This window comes from Petromyzon marinus, chromosome 22, assembly GCF_048934315.1.
Source record: "Petromyzon marinus isolate PM22_M1 ecotype Great Lakes invasive population chromosome 22, UKy_Petmar_22M1.pri1.0, whole genome shotgun sequence".
Taxonomy (NCBI): domain Eukaryota; kingdom Metazoa; phylum Chordata; class Hyperoartia; order Petromyzontiformes; family Petromyzontidae; genus Petromyzon; species Petromyzon marinus.
This window is the reverse complement of record NC_133688.1, coordinates 1,858,261-1,883,611: the sequence shown is the minus strand read 5'-3', so window position 1 is coordinate 1,883,611 and position 25,351 is coordinate 1,858,261.

Genomic DNA, 25,351 nt, shown 5'->3' with positions numbered 1-25,351 from the left:
AAATGGACGAGCGACCAATAAAACAACATGTATTATGGGGTTGAATGCTTTTTGCTATTCACAAAATAAAACAAAAGCAGTCATGCAAATATCTGAATTTTCACAGCACAGCAAAATCAGTTGCACCATTCAATTCCGCTCGTCCAGACGGGGAGAATTCAATCACATTCATTCGATGCGACGTTTCTTATGGGATTTAATGAGCGACAACATTTTGACCCCAAACCGAGAGGATTCTGGGATGTTTGTGTATTTTTGGTAATAACTCTGGAAGGAAACGTCGCAGACCCATCAAGGTGGTACTCGTACTGCTCGCCTCGTCGAGAGGAATCCAAATATATGAATGCTTAAGATATGGGATATGAAATGGACGAGCGACCAATAAAACAACATGTATTATGGGGTTGAATGCTTTTTGCTATTCACAAAATAAAACAAAAGCAGTCATGCAAATATCTGAATTTTTACAGCACAGCAAAATCAGTTGGACCATTCAATTCCGCTCTTCCAGACGGGGAGAATTCAATCACATTCATTCGATGCGACGTTTCTTATGGGATTTAATGAGCGACAACATTTTGACCCCAAACCGAGAGGATTCTGGGATTTTTGTGGTTTTTTGGTAATAACTCTGGAAGGAAACGTCGCAGACCCATCAAGGTGGTACTCGTACTGCTCGCCTCGTCGAGAGGAATCCAAATATATGAATGGTTAAGCTATGTGATATGAAATGGACGAGCGACCAATAAAACAGCATGTATTATGGGGTTGAATGCTTTTTGCTATTCACAAAATAAAACAAAAGCAGTCATGCAAATATCTGAATTTTCACAGCACAGCAAAATCAGTTGCACCATTCAATTCCGCTCGTCCAGACGGGGAGAATTCAATCACATTCATTCGATGCGACGTTTCTTATGGGATTTAATGAGCGACAACATTTTGACCCCAAACCGAGAGGATTCTGGGATGTTTGTGTTTTTTTGGTAATAACTCTGGAAGAAAACGTCGCAGACCCATCAAGGTGGTACTCGTACTGCTCGCCTTATCGAGAGGAATCCAAATATATGAGTTGTTAAACTATGGGATATGAAATGGACGAGCGACCAATAAAACAACATGTATTATGGGGTTGAATGCTTTTTGCTATTCACAAAATAAAACAAAAGCAGTCATGCAAATATCTGAATTTTCACAGCACAGCAAAATCAGTTGCACCATTCAATTCCGCTCGTCCAGACGGGGAGAATTCAATCACATTCATTCGATGCGACGTTTCTTATGGGATTTAATGAGCGACAACATTTTGACCCCAAACCGAGAGGATTCTGGGATGTTTGTGTTTTTTTGGTAATAACTCTGGAAGGAAACGTCGCAGACCCATCAAGGTGGTACTCGTACTGCTCGACTCGTCGAGAGGAATCCAAATATATGAATGCTTAAGCTATGGGATATGAAATGGACGAGCGACCAATAAAACAACATGTATTATGGGGTTGAATGTTTTTGATATTCACAAAATAAAACAAAAGCAGTCATGCAAATATCTGAATTTTCACAGCACAGCAAAATCAGTTGCACCATTCAATTCCGCTCGTCCAGACGGGGAGAATTCAATCACATTCATTCGATGCGACGTTTCTTATGGGATTTAATGAGCGACAACATTTTGACCCCAAACCGAGAGGATTCTGGGATGTTTGTGTTTTTTTGGTAATAACTCTGGAAGGAAACGTCGCAGACCCATCAAGGTGGTAGTCGTACTGCTCGCCTCGTCGAGAGGAATCCAAATATATGAATGCTTAAGCTATGGGATATGAAATGGACGAGCGACCAATAAAACAACATGTATTATGGGGTTGAATGCTTTTTGCTATTCACAAAATAAAACAAAAGCAGTCATGCAAATATCTGAATTTTCACAGCACAGCAAAATCAGTTGCACCATTCAATTCCGCTCGTCCAGACGGGGAGAATTCAATCACATTCATTCGATGCGACGTTTCTTATGGGATTTAATGAGCGACAACATTTTGAGCCCAAACCGAGAGGATTCTGGGATGTTTGTGTTTTTTTGGTAATAACTCTGGAAGGAAACGTCGCATACCCATCAAGGTGGTACTCGTACTGCTCGTCTCGTCGAAAGGAATCCAAATATATGAATGGTTAAGCTATGGGATATGAAATGGACGAGCGACCAATAAAACAGCATGTATTATGGGGTTGAATGCTTTTTGCTATTCACAAAATAAAACAAAAGCAGTCATGCAAATATCTGAATTTTCACAGCACAGCAAAATCAGTTGTACCATTCAATTCCGCTCTTCCAGACGGGGAGAATTCAATCACATTCATTCGATGCGACGTTTCTTATGGGATTTAATGAGCGACAACATTTTGACCCCAAACCGAGAGGATTCTGGGATGTTTGTGTTTTTTTGGTAATAACTCTGGAAGAAAACGTCGCAGACCCATCAAGGTGGTACTCGTACTGCTCGCCTTATCGAGAGGAATCCAAATATATGAGTTGTTAAACTATGGGATATGAAATGGACGAGCGACCAATAAAACAACATGTATTATGGGGTTGAATGCTTTTTGCTATTCACAAAATAAAACAAAAGCAGTCATGCAAATATCTGAATTTTCACAGCACAGCAAAATCAGTTGCACCATTCAATTCCGCTCGTCCAGACGGGGAGAATTCAATCACATTCATTCGATGCGACGTTTCTTATGGGATTTAATGAGCGACAACATTTTGACCCCAAACCGAGAGGATTCTGGGATGTTTGTGGTTTTTTGGTAATAACTCTGGAAGGAAACGTCGCAGACCCATCAAGGTGGTACTCGTACTGCTCGACTCGTCGAGAGGAATCCAAATATATGAATGCTTAAGCTATGGGATATGAAATGGACGAGCGACCAATAAAACAACATGTATTATGGGGTTGAATTTTTTGATATTCACAAAATAAAACAAAAGCAGTCATGCAAATATCTGAATTTTCACAGCACAGCAAAATCAGTTGCACCATTCAATTCCGCTCGTCCAGACGGGGAGAATTCAATCACATTCATTCGATGCGACGTTTCTTATGGGATTTAATGAGCGACAACATTTTGACCCCAAACCGAGAGGATTCTGGGATGTTTGTGTTTTTTTGGTAATAACTCTGGAAGGAAACGTCGCAGACCCATCAAGGTGGTAGTCGTACTGCTCGCCTCGTCGAGAGGAATCCAAATATATGAATGCTTAAGCTATGGGATATGAAATGGACGAGCGACCAATAAAACAACATGTATTATGGGGTTGAATGCTTTTTGCTATTCACAAAATAAAACAAAAGCAGTCATGCAAATATCTGAATTTTCACAGCACAGCAAAATCAGTTGCACCATTCAATTCCGCTCTTCCAGACGGGGAGAATTCAATCACATTCATTCGATGCGACGTTTCTTATGGGATTTAATGAGCGACAACATTTTGACCCCAAACCGAGAGGATTCTGGGATTTTTGTGTTTTTTTGGTAATAACTCTGGAAGGAAACGTCGCAGACCCATCAAGGTGGTACTCGTACTGCTTGCCTAGTCGAGAGGAATCCAAATATATGAATGGTTAAGCTATGGGATATGAAATGGACGAGCGACCAATAAAACAACATGTATTATGGGGTTGAATGCTTTTTGCTATTCACAAAATAAAACAAAAGCAGTCATGCAAATATCTGAATTTTCACAGCACAGCAAAATCAGTTGCACCATTCAATTCCGCTCGTCCAGACGGGGAGAATTCAATCACATTCATTCGATGCGACGTTTCTTATGGGATTTAATGAGCGACAACATTTTGACCCCAAACCGAGAGGATTCTGGGATGTTTGTGTATTTTTGGTAATAACTCTGGAAGGAAACGTCGCAGACCCATCAAGGTGGTACTCGTACTGCTCGCCTCGTCGAGAGGAATCCAAATATATGAATGCTTAAGCTATGGGATATGAAATGGACGAGCGACCAATAAAACAACATGTATTATGGGGTTGAATGCTTTTTGCTATTCACAAAATAAAACAAAAGCAGTCATGCAAATATCTGAATTTTTACAGCACAGCAAAATCAGTTGGACCATTCAATTCCGCTCTTCCAGACGGGGAGAATTCAATCACATTCATTCGATGCGACGTTTCTTATGGGATTTAATGAGCGACAACATTTTGACCCCAAACCGAGAGGATTCTGGGATTTTTGTGGTTTTTTGGTAATAACTCTGGAAGGAAACGTCGCAGACCCATCAAGGTGGTACTCGTACTGCTCGCCTCGTCGAGAGGAATCCAAATATATGAATGGTTAAGCTATGTGATATGAAATGGACGAGCGACCAATAAAACAGCATGTATTATGGGGTTGAATGCTTTTTGCTATTCACAAAATAAAACAAAAGCAGTCATGCAAATATCTGAATTTTCACAGCACAGCAAAATCAGTTGCACCATTCAATTCCGCTCGTCCAGACGGGGAGAATTCAATCACATTCATTCGATGCGACGTTTCTTATGGGATTTAATGAGCGACAACATTTTGAGCCCAAACCGAGAGGATTCTGGGATGTTTGTGTTTTTTGGTAATAACTCTGGAAGGAAACGTCGCATACCCATCAAGGTGGTACTCGTACTGCTCGCCTCGTCGAAAGGAATCCAAATATATGAATGGTTAAGCTATGGGATATGAAATGGACGAGCGACCAATAAAACAACATGTATTATGGGGTTGAATGCTTTTTGCTATTCACAAAATAAAACAAAAGCAGTCATGCAAATATCTGAATTTTCACAGCACAGCAAAATCAGTTGCACCATTCAATTCCGCTCGTCCAGACGGGGAGAATTCAATCACATTCATTCGATGCGACGTTTCTTATGGGATTTAATGAGCGACAACATTTCGACCCCAAACCGAGAGGATTCTGGGATGTTTGTGTATTTTTGGTAATAACTCTGGAAGGAAACGTCGCAGACCCATCAAGGTGGTACTCGTACTGCTCGCCTCGTCGAGAGGAATCCAAATATATGAATGCTTAAGCTATGGGATATGAAATGGACGAGCGACCAATAAAACAACATGTATTATGGGGTTGAATGATTTTTGCTATTCACAAAATAAAACAAAAGCAGTCATGCAAATATCTGAATTTTTACAGCACAGCAAAATCAGTTGCACCATTCAATTCCGCTCTTCCAGACGGGGATAATTCAATCACATTCATTCGATGCGACGTTTCTTATGGGATTTAATGAGCGACAACATTTTGACCCCAAACCGAGAGGATTCTGGGATTTTTGTGGTTTTTTGGTAATAACTCTGGAAGGAAACGTCGCAGACCCATCAAGGTGGTACTCGTACTGCTCGGCTCGTCGAGAGGAATCCAAATATATGAATGGTTAAGCTATGTGATATGAAATGGACGAGCGACCAATAAAACAGCATGTATTATGGGGTTGAATGCTTTTTGCTATTCACAAAATAAAACAAAAGCAGTCATGCAAATATCTGAATTTTCACAGCACAGCAAAATCAGTTGCACCATTCAATTCCGCTCGTCCAGACGGGGAGAATTCAATCACATTCATTCGATGCGACGTTTCTTATGGGATTTAATGAGCGACAACATTTTGAGCCCAAACCGAGAGGATTCTGGGATGTTTGTGTTTTTTTGGAAATAACTCTGGAAGGAAACGTCGCATACCCATCAAGGTGGTACTCGTACTGCTCGCCTCGTCGAAAGGAATCCAAATATATGAATGGTTAAGCTATGGGATATGAAATGGACGAGCGACCAATAAAACAGCATGTATTATGGGGTTGAATGCTTTTTGCTATTAACAAAATAAAACAAAAGCAGTCATGCAAATATCTGAATTTTCACAGCACAGCAAAATCAGTTGCACCATTCAATTCTGCTCGTCCAGACGGGGAGAATTCAATCACATTAATTCGATGCGACGTTTCTTATGGGATTTAATGAGCGACAACATTTTGACCCCAAACCGAGAGGATTCTGGGATGTTTGTGTTTTTTTGGTAATAACTCTGGAAGGAAACGTCGCAGACCCATCAAGGTTGTACTCGTACTGCTCGCCTCGTCGAGAGGAATCCAAATATATGAATGCTTAAGCTATGGGATATGAAATGGACGAGCGACCAATAAAACAACATGTATTATGGGGTTGAATGCTTTTTGCTATTCACAAAATAAAACAAAAGCAGTCATGCAAATATCTGAATTTTCACAGCACAGCAAAATCAGTTGCACCATTCAATTCCGCTCTTCCAGACGGGGAGAATTCAATCACATTCATTCGATGCGACGTTTCTTATGGGATTTAATGAGCGACAACATTTTGACCCCAAACCGAGAGGATTCTGGGATTTTTGTGGTTTTTTGGTAATAACTCTGGAAGGAAACGTCGCAGACCCATCAACATGGTACTCGTACTGCTCGCCTCGTCGAAAGGAATCCAAATATATGAATGGTTAAGCTATGGGATATGAAATGGACGAGCGACCAATAAAACAGCATGTATTATGGGGTTGAATGCTTTTTTCTATTCACAAAATAAAACAAAAGCAGTCATGCAAATATCTGAATTTTCACAGCACAGCAAAATCAGTTGCACCATTCAATTCCGCTCGTCCAGACGGGGAGAATTCAATCACATTCATTCGATGCGACGTTTCTTATGGGATTTAATGAGCGACATCATTTTGACCCCAAACCGAGAGGATTCTGGGATGTTTGTGGTTTTTTGGTAATAACTCTGGAACAAAACGTCGCAGACCCATCAAGGTGGTATTCGTACTGCTCGCCTTATCGAGAGGAATCCAAATATATGAGTTGTTAAGCTATGGGATATGAAATGGACGAGCGACCAATAAAACAACATGTATTATGGGGTTGAATGCTTTTTGCTATTCACAAAATAAAACAAAAGCAGTCATGCAAATATCTGAATTTTCACGGCACAGCAAAATCAGTTGCACCATTCAATTCCGCTCGTCCAGACGGGGAGAATTCAATCACATTCATTCGATGCGACGTTTCTTATGGGATTTAATGAGCGACAACATTTTGACCCCAAACCGAGAGGATTCTGGGATGTTTGTGGTTTTTTGGTAATAACTCTGGAAGGAAACGTCGCAGACCCATCAAGGTGGTACTCGTACTGCTCGCCTCGTCGAGAGGAATCCAAATATATGAATGCTTAAGCTATGGGATATGAAATGGACGAGCGACCAATAAAACAACATGTATTATGGGGTTGAATGCTTTTTGCTATTCACAAAATAAAACAAACGCAGTCATGCAAATATCTGAATTTTCACAGCACAGCAAAATCAGTTGCACCATTCAATTCCGCTCTTCCAGACGGGGAGAATTCAATCACATTCATTCGATGCGACGTTTCTTATGGGATTTAATGAGCGACAACATTTTGACCCCAAACCGAGAGGATTCTGGGATGTTTGTGTTTTTTTTGGTAATAACTCTGGAAGGAAACGTCGCAGACCCATCAAGGTGGTACTCGTACTGCTCGGCTCGTCGAGACGAATCCAAATATATGAATGGTTAAGCTATGGGATATGAAATGGACGAGCGACCAATAAAACAGCATGTATTATGGGGTTGAATGCTTTTTGCTATTCACAAAATAAAACAAAAGCAGTCATGCAAATATCTGAATTTTCACAGCACAGCAAAATCAGTTGCACCATTCAATTCCGCTCGTCCAGACGGGGAGAATTCAATCACATTCATTCGATGCGACGTTTCTTATGGGATTTAATGAGCGACAACATTTTGACCCCAAACCGAGAGGATTCTGGGATGTTTGTGGTTTTTTGGTAATAACTCTGGAAGGAAACGTCGCAGACCCATCAAGGTGGTACTCGTACTGCTCGCCTCGTCGAGAGGAATCCAAATATATGAATGCTTAAGCTATGGGATATGAAATGGACGAGCGACCAATAAAACAACATGTATTATGGGGTTGAATGCTTTTTGCTATTCACAAAATAAAACAAAAGCAGTCATGCAAATATCTGAATTTTCACAGCACAGCAAAATCAGTTGCACCATTCAATTCCGCTCTTCCAGACGGGGAGAATTCAATCACATTCATTCGATGCGACGTTTCTTATGGGATTTAATGAGCGACAACATTTTGACCCCAAACCGAGAGGATTCTGGGATGTTTGTGTTTTTTTGGTAATAACTCTGGAAGGAAACGTCGCAGACCCATCAAGGTTGTACTCGTACTGCTCGCCTCGTCGAGAGGAATCCAAATATATGAATGGTTAAGCTATGTGATATGAAATGGACGATCGACCAATAAAACAGCATGTATTATGGGGTTGAATGCTTTTTGCTATTCACAAAATAAAACAAAAGCAGTCATGCAAATATCTGAATTTTCACAACACAGCAAAAACAGTTGCACCATTCAATTACGCTCGTCCAGACGGGGAGAATTCAATCACATTCATTCGATGCGACGTTTCTTATGGGATTTAATGAGCGACAACATTTTGACCCCAAACCGAGAGGATTCTGGGATGTTTGTGGTTTTTTGGTAATAACTCTGGAAGGAAACGTCGCAGACCCATCAAGGTGGTACTCGTACTGCTCGCCTCGTCGAGAGGAATCCAAATATATGAATGCTTAAGCTATGGGATATGAAATGGACTAGCGACCAATAAAACAACATGTATTATGGGGTTTAATGCTTTTTGCTATTCACAAAATAAAACAAAAGCAGTCATGCAAATATCTGAATTTTCACAGCACAGCAAAATCAGTTGCACCATTCAATTCCGCTCTTCCAGACGGGGAGAATTCAATCACATTCATTCGATGCGACGTTTCTTATGGGATTTAATGAGCGACAACATTTTGACCCCAAACCGAGAGGATTCTGGGATGTTTGTGTTTTTTTGGTAATAACTCTGGAAGGAAACGTCGCAGACCCATCAAGGTGGTACTCGTACTGCTCGGCTCGTCGAGACGAATCCAAATATATGAATGGTTAAGCTATGGGATATGAAATGGACGAGCGACCAATAAAACAGCATGTATTATGGGGTTGAATGCTTTTTGCTATTCACAAAATAAAACAAAAGCAGTCATGCAAATATCTGAATTTTCACGGCACAGCAAAATCAGTTGCACCATTCAATTCCGCTCGTCCAGACGGGGAGAATTCAATCACATTAATTCGATGCGACGTTTCTTATGGGATTTAATGAGCGACAACATTTTGACCCCAAACCGAGAGGATTCTGGGATGTTTGTGTTTTTTTGGTAATAACTCTGGAAGGAAACGTCGCAGACCCATCAAGGTGGTACTCGTACTGCTCGGCTCGTCGAGACGAATCCAAATATATGAATGGTTAAGCTATGGGATATGAAATGGACGAGCGACCAATAAAACAGCATGTATTATGGGGTTGAATGCTTTTTGCTATTCACAAAATAAAACAAAAGCAGTCATGCAAATATCTGAATTTTCACAGCACAGCAAAATCAGTTGCACCATTCAATTTCGCTCGTCCAGACGGGGAGAATTCAATCACATTCATTCGATGCGACGTTTCTTATGGGATTTAATGAGCGACAACATTTTGACCCCAAACCGAGAGGATTCTGGGATGTTTGTGGTTTTTTGGTAATAACTCTGGAAGGAAACGTCGCAGACCCATCAAGGTGGTACTCGTACTGCTTGCCTCGTCGAGAGGAATCCAAATATATGAATGCTTAAGCTATGGGATATGAAATGGACGAGCGACCAATAAAACAACATGTATTATGGGGTTGAATGCTTTTTGCTATTCACAAAATAAAACAAAAGCAGTCATGCAAATATCTGAATTTTCACAGCACAGCAAAATCAGTTGCACCATTCAATTCCGCTCTTCCAGACGGGGAGAATTCAATCACATTCATTCGATGCGACGTTTCTTATGGGATTTAATGAGCGACAACATTTTGACCCCAAACCGAGAGGATTCTGGGATGTTTGTGTTTTTTTGGTAATAACTCTGGAAGGAAACGTCGCAGACCCATCAAGGTTGTACTCGTACTGCTCGCCTCGTCGAGAGGAATCCAAATATATGAATGGTTAAGCTATGTGATATGAAATGGACGATCGACCAATAAAACAGCATGTATTATGGGGTTGAATGCTTTTTGCTATTCACAAAATAAAACAAAAGCAGTCATGCAAATATCTGAATTTTCACAACACAGCAAAAACAGTTGCACCATTCAATTACGCTCGTCCAGACGGGGAGAATTCAATCACATTCATTCGATGCGACGTTTCTTATGGGATTTAATGAGCGACAACATTTTGACCCCAAACCGAGAGGATTCTGGGATGTTTGTGGTTTTTTGGTAATAACTCTGGAAGAAAACGTCGCAGACCCATCAAGGTGGTACTCGTACTGCTCGCCTTATCGAGAGGAATCCAAATATATGAGTTGTTAAGCTATGGGATATGAAATGGACGAGCGACCAATAAAACAACATGTATTATGGGTTTGAATGCTTTTGCTATTCACAAAATAAAACAAAAGCAGTCATGCAAATATCTGAATTTTCACAGCACAGCAAAATCAGTTGCACCATTCAATTCCGCTCGTCCAGACGGGGAGAATTCAATCACATTCATTCGATGCGACGTTTCTTATGGGATTTAATGAGCGACAACATTTTGACCCCAAACCGAGAGGATTCTGGGATGTTTGTGGTTTTTTGGTAATAACTCTGGAAGGAAACGTCGCAGACCCATCAAGGTGGTACTCGTACTGCTCGCCTCGTCGAGAGGAATCCAAATATATGAATGATTAAGCTATGGGATATGAAATGGACTAGCGACCAATAAAACAACATGTATTATGGGGTTTAATGCTTTTTGCTATTCACAAAATAAAACAAAAGCAGTCATGCAAATATCTGAATTTTCACAGCACAGCAAAATCAGTTGCACCATTCAATTCCGCTCTTCCAGACGGGGAGAATTCAATCACATTCATTCGATGCGACGTTTCTTATGGGATTTAATGAGCGACAACATTTTGACCCCAAACCGAGAGGATTCTGGGATGTTTGTGTTTTTTTGGTAATAACTCTGGAAGGAAACGTCGCAGACCCATCAAGGTGGTACTCGTACTGCTCGGCTCGTCGAGACGAATCCAAATATATGAATGGTTAAGCTATGGGATATGAAATGGACGAGCGACCAATAAAACAGCATGTATTATGGGGTTGAATGCTTTTTGCTATTCACAAAATAAAACAAAAGCAGTCATGCAAATATCTGAATTTTCACAGCACAGCAAAATCAGTTGCACCATTCAATTCCGCTCGTCGAGACGGGGAAAATTCAATCACATTCATTCGGTGCGACGTTTCTTATGGGATTTAATGAGCGACAACATTTTGACCCCAAACTGAGAGGATTCTGGGATGTTTGTGGTTTTTTGGTGATAACTCTGGAAGGAAACGTCGCAGACCCATCAAGGTGGTGCTCGAACTGCTCGCCTCGTCGAGAGGAATCCAAATATATGAATGTTTAAGCTATGGGATATGAAATGGACGAGCGACCAATAAAACAACATGTATTATGGGTTGAATGCTTTTTGCTATTCATAAAATAAAACAAAAGCAGTCATGCAAATATCTGAATTTTCACAGCACAGCAAAATCAGTTGCACCATTCAATTCCGCTCGTCCAGACGGGGAGAATTCAATCACATTCATTCGATGCGACGTTTCTTATTGGATTTAATGAGCGACAACATTTTGACCCCAAACCGAGAGGATTCTGGGATGTTTGTGGTTTTTTGGTAATAACTCTGGAAGGAAACGTCGCAGACCCATCAAGGTGGTACTCGTACTTCTCGCCTCGTCGAGAGGAATCCAAATATATGAATGCTTAAGCTATGGAATATGAAATGGACGAGCGACCAATAAAACAACATGTATTATGGGGTTGAATGCTTTTTGCTATTCACAAAATAAAACAAAAGCAGTCATGCAAATATCTGAATTTTCACAGCACAGCAAAATCAGTTGCACCATTCAATTCCGCTCGTCCAGACGGGGAGAATTCAATCACATTCATTCGATGCGACGTTTCTTATTGGATTTAATGAGCGAAAACATTTTGACCCCAAACCGAGAGGATTCTGGGATGTTTGTGTATTTTTGGTAATAACTCCGGAAGGAAACGTCGCAGACCCATCAAGGTGGTACTCGTCCTTCTCGCCTCGTCGAGAGGAATCCAAATATATGAATGCTTAAGCTATGGAATATGAAATGGACGAGCGACCAATAAAACAACATGTATTATGGGGTTGAATGCTTTTTGCTATTTACAAAATAAAACAAAAGCAGTCATGCAAATATCTGAATTTTCACAGGACAGCAATATCAATTGCACCATTCAATTCCGCTCGTCCAGACGGGGAGAATTCAATCACATTCATTCGATGCAACGTTTCTTATGGGATTTAATGAGCGACAACATTTTGACCCCAAACCGAGAGGATTCTGGGATGTTTGTGGTTTTTTGGTAATAACTCTGGAAGGAAACGTCGCAGACCCATCAAGGTGGTACTCGAACTGCTCGCCTCGTCGAGAGGAATCCAAATATATGAATGCTTAAGCTATGGGATATGAAATGGACGAGCGACCAATAAAACAACATGTATTATGGGGTTTAATGCTTTTTGCTATTCACAAAATAAAACAAAAGCAGTCATGCAAATATCTGAATTTTCACAGCACAGCAAAATCAGTTGCACCATTCAATTCCGCTCGTCGAGACGGGGAAAATTCAATCACATTCATTCGGTGCGACGTTTCTTATGGGATTTAATGAGCGACAACATTTTGACCCCAAACCGAGAGGATTCTGGGATGTTTGTGGTTTTTTGGTGATAACTCTGGAAGGAAACGTCGCAGACCCATCAAGGTGGTACTCGAACTGCTCGCCTCGTCGAGAGGAATCGAAATATATGAATGTTTAAGCTATGGGATATGAAATGGACGAGCGACCAATAAAACAACATGTATTATGGGTTGAATGCTTTTTGCTATTCATAAAATAAAACAAAAGCAGTCATGCAAATATCTGAATTTTCACAGCACAGCAAAATCAGTTGCACCATTCAATTCCGCTCGTCCAGACGGGGAGAATTCAATCACATTCATTCGATGCGACGTTTCTTATTGGATTTAATGAGCGAAAACATTTTGACCCCAAACCGAGAGGATTCTGGGATGTTTGTGTATTTTTGGTAATAACTCCGGAAGGAAACGTCGCAGACCCATCAAGGTGGTACTCGTCCTTCTCGCCTCGTTGAGAGGAATCCAAATATATGAATGCTTAAGCTATGGAATATGAAATGGACGAGCGACCAATAAAACAACATGTATTATGGGGTTGAATGCTTTTTTCTATTTACAAAATAAAACAAAAGCAGTCATGCAAATATCTGAATTTTCACAGGACAGCAATATCAGTTGCACCATTCAATTCCGCTCGTCCAGACGGGGAGAATTCAATCACATTCATTCGATGCAACGTTTCTTATGGGATTTAATGAGCGACAACATTTTGACCCCAAACCGAGAGGATTCTGGGATGTTTGTGGTTTTTTTGGTAATAACTCTGGAAGGAAACGTCGCAGACCCATCAAGGTGGTACTCGAACTGCTCGCCTCGTCGAGAGGAATCCAAATATATGAATGCTTAAGCTATGGGATATGAAATGGACGAGCGACCAATAAAACAACATGTATTATGGGGTTTAATGCTTTTTGCTATTCACAAAATAAAACAAAAGCAGTCATGCAAATATCTGAATTTTCACAGCACAGCAAAATCAGTTGCACCATTCAATTCCGCTCTTCCAGACGGGGAGAATTCAATCACATTCATTCGATGCGACGTTTCTTATGGGATTTAATGAGCGACAACATTTTGACCCCAAACCGAGAGGATTCTGGGATGTTTGTGTTTTTTTGGTAATAACTCTGGAAGGAAACGTCGCAGACCCATCAAGGTGGTACTCGTACTGCTCGGCTCGTCGAGACGAATCCAAATATATGAATGGTTAAGCTATGGGATGTGAAATGGACGAGCGACCAATAAAACAGCATGTATTATGGGGTTGAATGCTTTTTGCTATTCACAAAATAAAACAAAAGCAGTCATGCAAATATCTGAATTTTCACAGCACAGCAAAATCAGTTGCACCATTCAATTCCGCTCGTCGAGACGGGGAGAATTCAATCACATTCTTTCGATGCGACGTTTCTAATTGGATTTAATGAGCGACAACATTTTGACCCCAAACCGAGAGGATTCTGGGATGTTTGTGTATTTTTGGTAATAACTCTGGAAGGAAACGTCGCAGACCCATCAAGGTGGTACTCGTACTTCTCGCCTCGTCGAGAGGAATCCAAATATATGAATGCTTAAGCTATGGAATATGAAATGGACGAGCGACCAATAAAACAACATGTATTATGGGGTTGAATGCTTTTTGCTATTCACAAAATAAAACAAAAGCAGTCATGCAAATATCTGAATTTTCACAGCACAGCAAAATCAGTTGCACCATTCAATTCCGCTCGTCCAGACGGGGAGAATTCAATCACATTCATTCGATGCGAAGTTTCTTATTGGATTTAATGAGCGACAACATTTTGACCCCAAACCGAGAGGATTCTGGGATGTTTGTGTTTTTTTTTGTAATAACTCTGGAAGGAAACGTCGCAGACCCATCAAGGTGGTACTCGTACTGCTCGGCTCGTCGAGCGGAATCCACATCTATGAATGGTTAAGCTATCGGATATGAAATGGACGAGCGACCAATAAAACAACATGTATTATGGGGTTGAATGCTTTTTGCTATTCACAAAATAAAACAAAAGCAGTCATGCAAATATCTGAATTTTCACAGCACAGCAAAATCAGTTGCACCATTCAATTCCGCTCGTCCAGACGGGGAGAATTCAATCACATTCATTCGATGCGACGTTTCTTATTGGATTTAATGAGCGAAAACATTTTGACCCCAAACCGAGAGGATTCTGGGATGTTTGTGTATTTTTGGTAATAACTCTGGAAGGAAACGTCGCAGACCCATCAAGGTGGTACTCGTACTTCTCGCCTCGTCGAGAGGAATCCAAATATATGAATGCTTAAGCTATGGAATATGAAATGGACGAGCGACCAATAAAACAACATGTATTATGGGGTTGAATGCTTTTTGCTATTCACAAAATAAAACAAAAGCAGTCATGCAAATATCTGAATTTTCACAGCACAGCAAAATCAGTTGCACCATTCAATTCCGCTCTTCCAGACGGGGAGAATTCAATCACATTCATTCGATGCGACGTTTCTTATGGGATTTAATGAGCGACAACATTTTGACCCCAAACCGAGAGGATTCTGGGATGTTTGTGTTTTTTTGGTAATAACTCTGGAAGGAAACGTCGCAGACCCATCAAGGTGGTACTCGTACTGCTCGGCTCGTCGAGACGAATCCAAATATATGAATGGTTAAGCTATGGGATATGAAATGGACGAGCGACCAATAAAACAACATGTATTATGGGTTGAATGCTTTTTGCTATTCATAAAATAAAACAAAAGCAGTCATGCAAATATCTGAATTTTCACAGCACAGCAAAATCAGTTGCACCATTCAATTCCGCTCGTCCAGACGGGGAGAATTCAATCACATTCATTCGATGCGACGTTTCTTATTGGATTTAATGAGCGAAAACATTTTGACCCCAAACCGAGAGGATTCTGGGATGTTTGTGTATTTTTGGTAATAACTCCGGAAGGAAACGTCGCAGACCCATCAAGGTGGTACTCGTCCTTCTCGCCTCGTTGAGAGGAATCCAAATATATGAATGCTTAAGCTATGGAATATGAAATGGACGAGCGACCAATAAAACAACATGTATTATGGGGTTGAATGCTTTTTTCTATTTACAAAATAAAACAAAAGCAGTCATGCAAATATCTGAATTTTCACAGGACAGCAATATCAGTTGCACCATTCAATTCCGCTCGTCCAGACGGGGAGAATTCAATCACATTCATTCGATGCAACGTTTCTTATGGGATTTAATGAGCGACAACATTTTGACCCCAAACCGAGAGGATTCTGGGATGTTTGTGGTTTTTTTGGTAATAACTCTGGAAGGAAACGTCGCAGACCCATCAAGGTGGTACTCGAACTGCTCGCCTCGTCGAGAGGAATCCAAATATATGAATGCTTAAGCTATGGGATATGAAATGGACGAGCGACCAATAAAACAACATGTATTATGGGGTTTAATGCTTTTTGCTATTCACAAAATAAAACAAAAGCAGTCATGCAAATATCTGAATTTTCACAGCACAGCAAAATCAGTTGCACCATTCAATTCCGCTCTTCCAGACGGGGAGAATTCAATCACATTCATTCGATGCGACGTTTCTTATGGGATTTAATGAGCGACAACATTTTGACCCCAAACCGAGAGGATTCTGGGATGTTTGTGTTTTTTTGGTAATAACTCTGGAAGGAAACGTCGCAGACCCATCAAGGTGGTACTCGTACTGCTCGGCTCGTCGAGACGAATCCAAATATATGAATGGTTAAGCTATGGGATGTGAAATGGACGAGCGACCAATAAAACAGCATGTATTATGGGGTTGAATGCTTTTTGCTATTCACAAAATAAAACAAAAGCAGTCATGCAAATATCTGAATTTTCACAGCACAGCAAAATCAGTTGCACCATTCAATTCCGCTCGTCGAGACGGGGAGAATTCAATCACATTCTTTCGATGCGACGTTTCTAATTGGATTTAATGAGCGACAACATTTTGACCCCAAACCGAGAGGATTCTGGGATGTTTGTGTATTTTTGGTAATAACTCTGGAAGGAAACGTCGCAGACCCATCAAGGTGGTACTCGTACTTCTCGCCTCGTCGAGAGGAATCCAAATATATGAATGCTTAAGCTATGGAATATGAAATGGACGAGCGACCAATAAAACAACATGTATTATGGGGTTGAATGCTTTTTGCTATTCACAAAATAAAACAAAAGCAGTCATGCAAATATCTGAATTTTCACAGCACAGCAAAATCAGTTGCACCATTCAATTCCGCTCGTCCAGACGGGGAGAATTCAATCACATTCATTCGATGCGAAGTTTCTTATTGGATTTAATGAGCGACAACATTTTGACCCCAAACCGAGAGGATTCTGGGATGTTTGTGTTTTTTTTTGTAATAACTCTGGAAGGAAACGTCGCAGACCCATCAAGGTGGTACTCGTACTGCTCGGCTCGTCGAGCGGAATCCACATCTATGAATGGTTAAGCTATCGGATATGAAATGGACGAGCGACCAATAAAACAACATGTATTATGGGGTTGAATGCTTTTTGCTATTCACAAAATAAAACAAAAGCAGTCATGCAAATATCTGAATTTTCACAGCACAGCAAAATCAGTTGCACCATTCAATTCCGCTCGTCCAGACGGGGAGAATTCAATCACATTCATTCGATGCGACGTTTCTTATTGGATTTAATGAGCGAAAACATTTTGACCCCAAACCGAGAGGATTCTGGGATGTTTGTGTATTTTTGGTAATAACTCTGGAAGGAAACGTCGCAGACCCATCAAGGTGGTACTCGTACTTCTCGCCTCGTCGAGAGGAATCCAAATATATGAATGCTTAAGCTATGGAATATGAAATGGACGAGCGACCAATAAAACAACATGTATTATGGGGTTGAATGCTTTTTGCTATTCACAAAATAAAACAAAAGCAGTCATGCAAATATCTGAATTTTCACAGCACAGCAAAATCAGTTGCACCATTCAATTCCGCTCTTCCAGACGGGGAGAATTCAATCACATTCATTCGATGCGACGTTTCTTATGGGATTTAATGAGCGACAACATTTTGACCCCAAACCGAGAGGATTCTGGGATGTTTGTGTTTTTTTGGTAATAACTCTGGAAGGAAACGTCGCAGACCCATCAAGGTGGTACTCGTACTGCTCGGCTCGTCGAGACGAATCCAAATATATGAATGGTTAAGCTATGGGATATGAAATGGACGAGCGACCAATAAAACAGCATGTATTATGGGGTTGAATGCTTTTTGCTATTCACAAAATAAAACAAAAGCAGTCATGCAAATATCTGAATTTTCACAGCACAGCAAAATCAGTTGCACCATTCAATTCCGCTCGTCGAGACGGGGAAAATTCAATCACATTCATTCGGTGCGACGTTTCTTATGGGATTTAATGAGCGACAACATTTTGACCCCAAACCGAGAGGATTCTGGGATGTTTGTGGTTTTTTGGTAATAACTCTGGAAGGAAACGTCGCAGACCCATCAAGGTGGTACTCGAACTGCTCGCCTCGTCGAGAGGAATCCAAATATATGAATGGTTAAGCTATGGGATATGAAATGGACGAGCGACCAATAAAACAACATGTATTATGGGTTGAATGCTTTTTGCTATTCATAAAATAAAACAAAAGCAGTCATGCAAATATCTGAATTTTCACAGCACAGCAAAATAAGTTGCACCATTCAATTCCGCTCGTCCAGACGGGGAGAATTCAATCACATTCATTCGATGCGACGTTTCTAATTGGATTTAATGAGCGACAACATTTTGACCCCAAACCGAGAGGATTCTGGGATGTTTGTGGTTTTTTGGTAATAACTCTGGAAGGAAACGTCGCAGACCCATCAAGGTGGTACTCGTACTGCTCGCCTCGTCGAGAGGAATCCAAATATATGAATGCTTAAGCTATGGGATATGAAATGGACGAGCGACCAATAAAACAACATGTATTATGGGGTTTAATGCTTTTTGCTATTCACAAAATAAAACAAAAGCAGTCATGCAAATATCTGAATTTTCACAGCACAGCAAAATCAGTTGCACCATTCAATTCCGCTCTTCCGGACGGGGAGAATTCAATCACATTCATTCGATGCGACGTTTCTTATGGGATTTAATGAGCGACAACATTTTGACCCCAAACCGAGATGATTCTGGGATGTTTGTGTTTTTTTGGTAATAACTCTGGAAGGAAACGTCGCAGACCCATCAAGGTGGTACTCGTACTGCTCGGCTCGTCGAGACGAATCCAAATATATGAATGGTTAAGCTATGGGATATGAAATGGACGAGCGACCAATAAAACAGCATGTATTATGGGGTTGAATGCTTTTTGCTATTCACAAAATAAAACAAAAGCAGTCATGCAAATATCTGAATTTTCACAGCACAGCAAAATCAGTTGCACCATTCAATTCCGCTCGTCGAGACGGGGAAAATTCAATCACATTCATTCGGTGCGACGTTTCTTATGGGATTTAATGAGCGACAACATTTTGACCCCAAACCGAGAGGATTCTGTGATGTTTGTGGTTTTTTGGTAATAACTCTGGAAGGAAACGTCGCAGACCCATCAAGGTGGTACTCGAACTGCTCGCCTCGTCGAGAGGAATCCAAATATATGAATGGTTAAGCTATGGGATATGAAATGGACGAGCGACCAATAAAACAACATGTATTATGGGTTGAATGCTTTTTGCTATTCATAAAATAAAACAAAAGCAGTCATGCAAATATCTGAATTTTCACAGCACAGCAAAATAAGTTGCACCATTCAATTCCGCTCGTCCAGACGGGGAGAATTCAATCACATTCATTCGATGCGACGTTTCTAATTGGATTTAATGAGCGACAACATTTTGACCCCAAACGGAGAGGATTCTGGGATGTTTGTGTATTTTTGGTAATAACTCTGGAAGGAAACGTCGCAGACCCATCAAGGTGGTACTCGTACTTCTCGCCTCGTCGAGAGGAATCCAAATATATGAATGGTTAAGCTATGGGATATGAAATGGACGAGCGACCAATAAAACAACATGTATTATGGGTTGAATGCTTTTTGCTATTCAAAAAATAAAACAAAAGCAGTCATGCAAATATCTGAATTTTCACAGCACAGCAAAATCAGTTGCACCATTCAATTCCGCTCGTCCAGACGGGGAGAATTCAATCACATTCATTCGATGCGACGTTTCTTATTGGATTTAATGAGCGACAACATTTTGACCCCAAACCGAGAGGATTCCTGGATGTTTGTGTATTTTTGGTAATAACTCTGGAAGGAAACGTCGCAGACCCATCAAGGTGGTACTCGTACTGCTCGCCTCGTCGAGAGGAATCCAAATATATGAATGCTTAAGCTATGGAATATGAAATGGACGAGCGACCAATAAAACAACATGTATTATGGGGTTGAATGCTTTTTGCTATTCACAAAATAAAACAAAAGCAGTCATGCAATTATCTGAATTTTCACAGGACAGCAATATCAGTTGCACCATTCAATTCCGCTCGTCCAGACGGGGAGAATTCAATCACATTCATTCGATGCGACGTTTCTTATTGGATTTAATGAGCGAAAACATTTTGACCCCAAACCGAGAGGATTCTGGGATGTTTGTGTATTTTTGGTAATAACTCTGGAAGGAAACGTCGCAGACCCATCAAGGTGGTACTCGTACTTCTCGCCTCGTCGAGAGGAATCCAAATATATGAATGCTTAAGCTATGGAATATGAAATGGACGAGCGACCAATAAAACAACATGTATTATGGGGTTGAATGCTTTTTGCTATTCACAAAATAAAACAAAAGCAGTCATGCAAATATCTGAATTTTCACAGGACAGCAATATCAGTTGCACCATTCAATTCCGCTCGTCCAGACGGGGAGAATTCAATCACATTCATTCGATGCGACGTTTCTTATGGGATTTAATGAGCGACAACATTTTGACCCCAAACCGAGAGGATTCTGGGATGTTTGTGGTTTTTTGGTAATAACTCTGGAAGGAAACGTCGCAGACCCATCAAGGTGGTACTCGAACTGCTCGCCTCGTCGAGAGGAATCCAAATATATGAATGGTTAAGCTATGGGATATGAAATGGACGAGCGACCAATAAAACAACATGTATTATGGGTTGAATGCTTTTTGCTATTCATAAAATAAAACAAAAGCAGTCATGCAAATATCTGAATTTTCACAGCACAGCAAAATCAGTTGCACCATTCAATTCCGCTCGTCCAGACGGGGAGAATTCAATCACATTCATTCGATGCGACGTTTCTTATTGGATTTAATGAGCGACAACATTTTGACCCCAAACCGAGAGGATTCTGGGATGTTTGTGGTTTTTTGGTAATAACTCTGGAAGGAAACGTCGCAGACCCATCAAGGTGGTACTCGTACTGCTCGGCTCGTCGAGAGGAATCCAAATATATGAATGGTTAAGCTTTCGGATATGAAATGGACGAGCGACCAATAAAACAACATGTATTATGGGGTTGAATGCTTTTTGCTATTCACAAAATAAAACAAAAGAAGTCATGCAAATATCTGAATTTTCACAGCACAGCAAAATCAGTTGCACCATTCAATTCCGCTCGTCCAGACGGGGAGAATTCAATCACATTCATTCGATGCGACGTTTCTAATTGGATTTAATGAGCGACAACATTTTGACCCCAAACGGAGAGGATTCTGGGATGTTTGTGTATTTTTGGTAATAACTCTGGAAGGAAACGTCGCAGACCCATCAAGGTGGTACTCGTACTTCTCGCCTCGTCGAGAGGAATCCAAATATATGAATGGTTAAGCTATGGGATATGAAATGGACGAGCGACCAATAAAACAACATGTATTATGGGTTGAATGCTTTTTGCTATTCAAAAAATAAAACAAAAGCAGTCATGCAAATATCTGAATTTTCACAGCACAGCAAAATCAGTTGCACCATTCAATTCCGCTCGTCCAGACGGGGAGAATTCAATCACATTCATTCGATGCGACGTTTCTTATTGGATTTAATGAGCGACAACATTTTGACCCCAAACCGAGAGGATTCCTGGATGTTTGTGTATTTTTGGTAATAACTCTGGAAGGAAACGTCGCAGACCCATCAAGGTGGTACTCGTACTGCTCGCCTCGTCGAGAGGAATCCAAATATATGAATGCTTAAGCTATGGAATATGAAATGGACGAGCGACCAATAAAACAACATGTATTATGGGGTTGAATGCTTTTTGCTATTCACAAAATAAAACAAAAACAGTCATGCAATTATCTGAATTTTCACAGGACAGCAATATCAGTTGCACCATTCAATTCCGCTCGTCCAGACGGGGAGAATTCAATCACATTCATTCGATGCGACGTTTCTTATTGGATTTAATGAGCGAAAACATTTTGACCCCAAACCGAGAGGATTCTGGGATGTTTGTGTATTTTTGGTAATAACTCTGGAAGGAAACGTCGCAGACCCATCAAGGTGGTACTCGTACTTCTCGCCTCGTCGAGAGGAATCCAAATATATGAATGCTTAAGCTATGGAATATGAAATGGACGAGCGACCAATAAAACAACATGTATTATGGGGTTGAATGCTTTTTGCTATTCACAAAATAAAACAAAAGCAGTCATGCAAATATCTGAATTTTCACAGGACAGCAATATCAGTTGCACCATTCAATTCCGCTCGTCCAGACGGGGAGAATTCAATCACATTCATTCGATGCGACGTTTCTTATGGGATTTAATGAGCGACAACATTTTGACCCCAAACCGAGAGGATTCTGGGATGTTTGTGTTTTTTTGGTAATAACTCTGGAAGGAAACGTCGCAGACCCATCAAGGTGGTACTCGAACTGCTCGCCTCGTCGAGAGGAATCCAAATATATGAATGGTTAAGCTATGGGATATGAAATGGACGAGCGACCAATAAAACAACATGTATTATGGGTTGAATGCTTTTTGCTATTCATAAAATAAAACAAAAGCAGTCATGCAAATATCTGAATTTTCACAGCACAGCAAAATCAGTTGCACCATTCAATTCCGCTCGTCCAGACGGGGAGAATTCAATCACATTCATTCGATGCGACGTTTCTTATTGGATTTAATGAGCGACAACATTTTGACCCCAAACCGAGAGGATTCTGGGATGTTTGTGGTTTTTTGGTAATAACTCTGGAAGGAAACGTCGCAGACCCATCAAGGTGGTACTCGTACTGCTCGGCTCGTCGAGAGGAATCCAAATATATGAATGGTTAAGCTTTCGGATATGAAATGGACGAGCGACCAATAAAACAACATGTATTATGGGGTTGAATGCTTTTTGCTATTCACAAAATAAAACAAAAGAAGTCATGCAAATATCTGAATTTTCACAGCACAGCAAAATCAGTTGCACCATTCAATTCCGCTCGTCGAGACGGGGAAAATTCAATCACATTCATTCGGTGCGACGTTTCTTATGGGATTTAATGAGCGACAACATTTTGACCCCAAACCGAGAGGATTCTGGGATGTTTGTGGTTTTTTGGTGATAACTCTGGAGGAAACGTCGCAGACCCATCAAGGTGGTACTCGAACTGCTCGCCTCGTCGAGAGGAATCCAAATATATGAATGGTTAAGCTATGGGATATGAAATGGACGAGCGACCAATAAAACAACATGTATTATGGGTTGAATGCTTTTTGCTATTCATAAAATAAAACAAAAGCAGTCATGCAAATATCTGAATTTTCACAGCACAGCAAAATCAGTTGCACCATTCAATTCCGCTCGTCCAGACGGGGAGAATTCAATCACATTCATTCGATGCGACGTTTCTTATTGGATTTAATGAGCGACAACATTTTGACCCCAAACCGAGAGGATTCTGGGATGTTTGTGGTTTTTTGGTAATAACTCTGGAAGGAAACGTCGGAGACCCATCAAGGTGGTACTCGTACTGCTCGGCTCGTCGAGAGGAATCCAAATCTATGAATGGTTAAGCTATCGGATATGAAATGGACGAGCGACCAATAAAACAACATGTATTATGGGGTTGAATGCTTTTTGCTATTCACAAAATAAAACAAAAGAAGTCATGCAAATATCTGAATTTTCACAGCACAGCAAAATCAGTTGCACCATTCAATTCCGCTCGTCAAGATGGGGAGAATTCAATCACATTCATTCGATGCGACGTTTCTTATTGGATTTAATGAGCGACAACATTTTGACCCCAAACCGAGAGGATTCTGGGATGTTTGTGGTTTTTTGGTAATAACTCTGGAAGGAAACGTCGCAGACCCATCAAGGTGGTACTCGAACTGCTCGCCTCGTCGAGAGGAATCCAAATATATGAATGGGTAAGCTATGGGATATGAAATGGACGAGCGACCAATAAAACAACATGTATTATGGGTTGAATGCTTTTTGCTATTCATAAAATAAAACAAAAGCAGTCATGCAAATATCTGAATTTTCACAGCACAGCAAAATCAGTTGCACCATTCAATTCCGCTCGTCCAGACGGGGAGAATTCAATCACATTCATTCGATGCGACGTTTCTTATTGGATTTAATGAGCGACAACATTTTGACCCCAAACCGAGAGGATTCTGGGATGTTTGTGGTTTTTTTGTAATAACTCTGGAAGGAAACGTCGCAGACCCATCAAGGTGGTACTCGTACTGCTCGGCTCGTCGAGCGGAATCCAAATCTATGAATGGTTAAGCTATCGGATATGAAATGGACGAGCGACCAATAAAACAACATGTATTATGGGGTTGAATGCTTTTTGCTATTCACAAAATAAAACAAAAGCAGTCATGCAAATATCTGAATTTTCACAGGACAGCAATATCAGTTGCACCATTCAATTCCGCTCGTCCAGACGGGGAGAATTCAATCACATTCATTCGATGCGACGTTTCTTATGGGATTTAATGAGCGACAACATTTTGACCCCAAACCGAGAGGATTCTGGGATGTTTGTGGTTTTTTGGTAATAACTCTGGAAGGAAACGTCGCAGACCCATCAAGGTGGTACTCGAACTGCTCGCCTCGTCGAGAGGAATCCAAATATATGAATGGTTAAGCTATGGGATATGAAATGGACGAGCGACCAATAAAACAACATGTATTATGGGGTTGAATGCTTTTGCTATTCACAAAATAAAACAAAAGCAGTCATGCAAATATCTGAATTTTCACAGCACAGCAAAATCAGTTGCACCATTCAATTCCGCTCGTCCAGACGGGGAGAATTCAATCACATTCATTCGATGCGACGTTTCTTATGGGATTTAATGAGCGACAACATTTTGACCCCAAACCGAGAGGATTCTGGGATGTTTG